Source organism: Lissotriton helveticus, chromosome 7 (assembly GCF_964261635.1).
Source record: "Lissotriton helveticus chromosome 7, aLisHel1.1, whole genome shotgun sequence".
In the NCBI taxonomy this organism is placed as follows: Eukaryota; Metazoa; Chordata; class Amphibia; order Caudata; family Salamandridae; genus Lissotriton; species Lissotriton helveticus.
Window position 1 is genome coordinate 1,951,098,375 of NC_136068.1, and position 6,919 is coordinate 1,951,105,293.

Below are 6,919 nucleotides of genomic sequence, written 5' to 3' on the forward strand. Positions count from 1 at the left end.
GCTGGGCAAGGGCAGTCTTTACTTGGCCTTTATTGACCTGAAGACTGCCTTTGACCTAGTACCAAGGGAGGAGCTTTGGAGGGTCCTGAAAGGGCTGGGATTACCCGCCTATATCCTGTCGCTTCTTGTCAAACTCCATTCAGACAATTATGCGCAGGTGCGGTGGGGCAAGGACGGGGAGAAAACCAACAGAATCCCAGTCCAAAGGGGTGTCCGCCAGGGCTGCGTGCTGGCTCCCACACTATTCTCATTATATGTGAATGGTGTGGTTGAATATCTGCTTAAAGAACCTGCAGACGCCCCGTCCCTGGCGGGCACCCGGATACCAACCTTGCTCTTTGCCGATGACACCTTGCTCATCGCCAAAACACCGCAGGGTCTCCAAAAGCTCCTCACTCGTTTCCAGGAGTTCTGCTCCCTCAGGGCCTCATAATCAATGTGGATAAGACTAAATTTCTATCCATGAACCCCCCAAAAAACCCTGGTCCACCCCCGGTCCTAAACTCTGTTGCACTGGAAAGGGTCCTAGAGTTTGATTACTTGGGGATTCGCCTTAGTAATACTATGAGCTGGACCCCACATGTTAATAAGATGTTGCTTAACCAAAAAAGGGTGGCGGGCGCCATACTTAGGGAACACCGTTCTTCCTCTAAACATTGCATCTCCCCAGCAATAGACATCTATAAAGCCAGAGGGGTTCCAGCGGCTTTGTATGGGGCGGAGTTATGGGGCTTCACGAATCTAGACGCACTGGGGAAAGCAGAAAACAAATTTTTGAAAGACCTTTTGCTACTCCCAACAAGCACACCTACTGTCCCAGTGCTTCTCGACACGGGCTGCAAATCGATCATGGACCAGGCACGTCTGCGACCTTTGCTCCTCTGGGGCCGATTATGGAGGGTACCGGAGCTAGCCTCCTATGCAGCTGGTTTGTCCGAAGTAATCGCAATGGAAGGATGGCATCGTATAAAATGGTTAAGAGACATCAAGAGCCTCCTGGTGGAGTTGGGTTTGGAAAACTGCTGGGCTACCCGTTCTGCCCCCCCAAAAGCCACCCTGAAAAATATATATTGGGACTGGGTAACCAACAAACTTATTTGCTATCCCCGCCACTGCAACTCAACCGCTGCATTTTTACAAATCAAAGACGTTGTAGCATTTGAGCTCTACCTGGATTTAATCTCCATCGCCCTGGACAGGGCCCTCTATTTTAAATTCAGAGTGGGCACTTTACCCCTGACTGACTTGGTGTCTAGGTGGAGATCTACAATGGCTCAGCCCTCAGCTTTCTGTGCGGTGTATCCCACAAGGGCTGAGACAGTGGCACATTTCCTTTTCGAATGTCCCGACTATCGTGCCCCAAGGAAGCGATGGCTGGCACCTCTATGCAGGCTCCTTGGCACCAGACAACATTTGGTGGCCCTCCGCATTTTACTAACTGATACTTCCCCTTTTATAGTTTGTGCTGTCTCCAAATTCCTAAAATGGGCTTGGATGATTCGAGCAAAAAGGCTTTCTATTTCAATTTAATACCATTTTAATTATTTATTGTACTTTTTATCTGACTGTTTTATGAAATTACAACTGTAAGTCTTTTAATTCTTGAAACTGTATGTTTGTAATGTATTGCTTTTAAGATATTCACGTATCGAAATAAAGCCTTTTTCACTGTCACTGTCACTGTCACTGTCACAAGTATCAGACGGTCATTGTTTACAATGTGATCCGTCATCCTCCTAAATGGGGGAGGGTATTCGCCTGTCTTGCTGGTGAGTTCTAGATCATTGTAACGTCATCGATTGATGGCATCAAAGTAAACCCCGATATCCTCGGGTGTCAAAGTGATAGCTCTGACCGTATAGTCCACGTATCACATACAGTATTTCCTTGTTAGTGGATTAACTTGGTCAAAACAACTGGGGGTCATCCGTGCCGGAGTGTCACTCTGGTTAGTGAGTGAAATAAATTGAGCCTCTCTATCTATCTACATCGAACAACTGTGGTTATGTAAACTTGGGGTTAGGCTTCTCATTCCCATCAACAATAGTTCTCCAGATACAAAACAGTGCTCTTGAAACTTAAAAAGAATGAAAATAAACAATAATTAAAATCCAAATACTTTCATAGATGGGTTGAGAGTAGAAGATGACCACAGTGAATGGATTAGGGTACAGGTGCCGCAGGCCTGAGACATCGTCCCTCCCTTTCTTCCTGTGAGATAGAAAAGAAAAGAAGAAATCTTATTACACATTGGTAGAAGAGAAAGTCATTTTTCAGAAATAAATACTCAACAGATACATTAATTTATTCTTCATGCAAATATACATTCAATTCCTCGTCCATATTATGCCCGTTAGGGTAACGGGTACAAAGCCCGACTATATATCTGGATTCTCTCTGCCTCAATTTCAAGATTCGAATGCCTCCTCTTTGATTCAGATTAACTTGTTCAACGATAAAATATGATAGTTTACTGGGATCTGAAAAGTGGCTAGCTTCAAAGTGACGGGCAATGGGATATTGTTTATCCAACTTACTTATGGCACGTGTGTGCTCAAGTATTCGTTTTTTAGCCATATGTGTTGTACTGCCCACGTACTTCAAATCACATGGGCAGACCAACACATATATTACAAACATCGTAGTGCAGGTTAGGAACTGGTTTATTTGTTGCATTTTCTTAATGCTGGGATTCCAGTACTCTTTTACCATGTGGCTATTAGCACATGCCTTGCAATGTCCGCAAGGGTAGAAGCCATGAAGGCCAATACCCCTGGGAATTGCATTTTCACTGATGTCATTGTGAACAAGTATATCTTTCAGACTCCGTCCTTTCTTATAAGTGATACTAGGTCTTTCGGGAAGAGTGTCACCTATTATGGGATTACTTCTGAGAATGTTCCAATTCTTCACTATGCTCTTTCTGACCCGATTAGAATTCCCATTATAGTTTAGAATGATTCTGATTGTATTATTATCAGAATCATCTTCCTGTCTGTCTTTTTTGTTTTAGAATAGCTCTTCTCGTTTCACTTGTTTTACTTTTGTGATCGCTTTTCTAATCACCCACATAGGATATCCTCTAGCAAGAAATCTCTGTGTCATGATAGTTTCTTCTACTGTGTAGTCACAGGCATTGCTACAATTCCTTTTTGCCCTTAGTAGTTCCCCAAATGGGATACTCCATTTTAAATTTTCGGGATGACTGTTTAGGGCATGTAGAAGGGTGTTACCTGCCGTGCTTTTGCGGAATAAGACAGTCTGTACTTTGTTGCATTTTATCTCTACTTTCGTGTCTAAATATTCAACCTCTGCATTACTGATGTTACAATAAGGGTGATGTTTCTGTCGTTCTTGTTTAGTCTTTTTACAAAATCTAGGGCTAGTTCTTTGTCAACTTTCCAAACGACAAAAATATCGTCGATGTACCTTAGCCACACTTTCACTTGGTAATCAACGCTATTTTTGATATCTGCCTCCCATGCCCCCATGAACAGATTTGCGAAACTGGGCGCAAAACATGTTCCCATCGCAGTTCCATGGGACTGTACAAAGATCTCATTGTTGAATAAGAAAAAATTATTTTCAAGACAGTGTTTGATCATGTTCAAGATCATGGTCGTGTGTCCCAAATATTTGATATCTCTCCCTTTCAGGAATCTAGCACATGCCTCCATACCCTGCTTGTGTTCAATAACCGTATAGAGGGAGGTCACATCCATGGTAAGAAGTAAACAATCCTTATCCCATGTCACACAGTTGATTTTCTTTAAGAAATCCTTGGTAACTTTTGCATAGGTCGGTAGACTCATCACAAAGTCCCTCAAGAAATGGTCCAGGTATTGGGACACATTCTCAAGTACACAACCCCTTGACGAAATGATCGGTCTGCCCGGGGGGTTATCTCTGCATTTGTGTACTTTTGGGAGAAGATATAAAATGGGGAGTATAGGATGATCTCGTTTCAAGAAACAATATTCTTCCCATTCTATCCATCACTTCTCTCTCCATTCTATGAGTTTGTCCCAGATGTTGTTGATACTTTTGTTATAGTCAGCTCTGTTAGAAATCCTGTACGTTTTTCCATCAAATAATGGTCTCTCTGCCTCTCGTATATACATTTCTCTAGGCATGATTACTATATTACCGCCTTTGTCAGTGGGTCTTATCAAGATACTGTTGTCTTCTACTAATTCTTTCATTGCTTGTTTCTGTGACTCAGTCAAGTTTAGGAGGATGACGGATCACATTGTAAACAATGATGTCTGATACTTGTGTATTGGGAGCCATGGCAACGAAACAAATAGAATCTGCCAGGCTACGTCCTTTATGAGTGTGGCCACGCCCATATACAAAACGCAATTGTCCCGCAACACTTAGTATGGGGATCAAATGACCTTAGATTGAGAAATAAAACAATTCGAATTTGCGCGAGTGCAGTGAAAATTAAGTCACTGACAGAGTAGTCTCCACCCACCCGCCAATCAGCCCTGCTGTGCAGCGGCTGTCAGTTCCCTGCACTAGACCGGTAACCGACCGGAAGTGCCTCTATCAGGAAACAGAGTAGAGTGGGGAGACAAGGTATGCCAGAACACAGTGAAATATTGCTTATTAAAACTTTTAAGTCAGTTAAAAACAAACAAACACTGTGCAAACAAGCAGGTAGCAGCAATTTAATTTTAAAAAGGGAGCAGCGAGCGTGGCAGCGTTTCTATCAGCCCACCACACCTGAGCAGGTGTAACAACCGCAGATAAAGATTTTAAAAGTTCAGACTGGACAGATATCATTTGGAGAGACTGCCTTTCAGGCGGTAAGCAAGGAAGATATCTCCTCTTCCTTAATCCTTGGGAGAACTAGGGGGCATATTACCAAGGGCCTTATCGCCGCTTTAGGGCGAATTTTTCCCGCCAAAGCGGCGATAATTTTTTCACCCTATTACCTAGCTGTCGCTAACACCAGTTAGCGACAGCTATTAGGAGATAGCGATCATCTTGGGGCCCACTTTGCACGTCAGCGATAATTATCGCTAATGACATGCAAAGTGGGCGTGCCAAGATGTTAGCGATTTTAGCAACTGTTTCCAGTCGCTATCTCCTATTACCTACTTTTGGAAATAATCGCGCTAAGTGTGATTATCTCCAAAAGCTAACGCCTGCCCAGAGCAGTTCTTAGCCATGTTATCCAATGGAAGGTGGATAACATGGCTAAGAGCATTGTCACGATAATGCATGAATATCGCTGATTTTTCAGCGATATTCATGCATTTCCCGCGATTTTTACCACTTTTGAGATAAACCTTGATAATATCAAGGTATCTCAGTGGTAAAAATCATCGGAGCACGACGATATTATTATACCCGCTAACCAAGCTTAGCGATAATTATCGCTATTGCTTGGTAATATGCCACTAGGATACGAGGGATGAGGGCTTGTAATGATTCTGCATGGGACAGGATGAAATAAGATGGAAAATACAGTCATGAATGACCTCGATCTCTTAGATAAAGGAGGCCAAAGTTTCACAAGCATCTTAGGAGGGAGAATAGTCATTTTGAAACAAGGCAAACTGGTGAGATTCGAGACTGCCCTTGAGGAGTTGGAGGCTTAAAATTGAAATTAAAATGGTAGCAATAAGATGCAATATCCAATGCCTGAGTTGTTGACATTTATTTTGCACTTTCATAGGCAGGCTTATGTATTTTTAAGTATCTACTGTACTTGCAAATGCATGGCAAGAAGACTCCATCAAAACACATACAGACACACAGCCGAAGGTGAGAACCTGTAGGTTGTAGTTTACTTATTTGCAGTTCTTAGACCACTGCTAAAGCAAGCCCAGAGCACCCAGAGATTGTCCCATCCTCCTGGTGCAGATCAGAGATTTAGTCTCAAGCACATCACAGCCTAAGATAAATGAAAATACTGGCCATTTACAGCACTGCACTTTATTTTAGCTAAGACATTTTCCTTCTTGCCCTCATTACTACACTAGGGCTTTCAAGTAGGTCTTTATTTCTGGCATTAGAAATACATTTTACTGCTTTTGTTGTTTTACACCGTGTGTGTTGTGCATGCTTGCAATATATTGTGTGCACAATGAGGGTTGAATTGTTTGTTCGGTTAGTGAAATTTGCAGAATGTTTTGTGGGTTAGCTGGTTTGCAGAGTCTGTTGAAGGTATGTGGTTTGCTGATTAAGTTAGGGCTGCAGTGTGTGTCTAATGTATGTGGTTTGCTGATTAAGTTAGGGCTGCAGTGTGTGTCTAATGTATGTGGTTTGCTGATTAAGTTAGGGCTGCAGTGTGTGTCGAATGTATGTGGTTTGCTTAGTAAGTTAGGGCTGCAGTGTGTGTCGAATGTATGTGGTTTGCTGAGTAAGTTAGGGCTGCAGTGTGTGTCGAATGTATGTGGTTTGCTGAGTAAGTTAGGGCTGCAGTGTGTGTCGAATGTATGTGGTTTGCTGAGTAAGTTAGGACTGCAGTGTGTGTCGAATGTATGTGGTTTGCTGAGTAAGTTAGGGCTGCAGTGTGCGTCGAATGTATGTGGTTTGCTGAGTAAGTTAGGACTGCAGTGTGTGTCGAATGTATGTGGTTTGCTGAGTAAGTTAGGGCTGCAGTGTGCGTCGAATGTATGTGGTTTGCTGAGTAAGTTAGGGCTGCAGTGTGCGTCGAATGTATGTGGTTTGCTGAGTAAGTTAGGGCTGCAGTGTGTCTCGAATGTATGTGGTTTTCTGAGTAAATTAGGACTGCAGTGTGTCGAATGTATGTGGTTTGCTGAGTAAATCAAGGCTGCAATGTGTGTCGAATGTGTGGTTTGCTGAGTAAATTAGGGCTGCAGTGTGTGTCGAATGTATGTGGTTTGCTGAGTAAGTTAGGGCTGCAGTGTGTGTTGAATGTATGTGGTTTACTGACTACGTTAGG

At 42.9% G+C, this 6,919-nt stretch overlaps 1 long non-coding RNA gene across 2 annotated transcripts in view; it reads right to left on the reverse strand.

Moving 5' to 3' along the window:
- LOC144770971 (uncharacterized) overlaps positions 1-6,919 on the reverse strand; it is an 88,855-nt gene that overhangs the window by 33,805 nt on the left and 48,131 nt on the right. For both annotated transcript variants that reach the window (XR_013599076.1, XR_013599077.1), the window contains exon 2: positions 2,120-2,211. This is a non-coding gene — a long non-coding RNA (uncharacterized LOC144770971). The remainder of the gene's footprint in view (positions 1-2,119; positions 2,212-6,919) is intronic.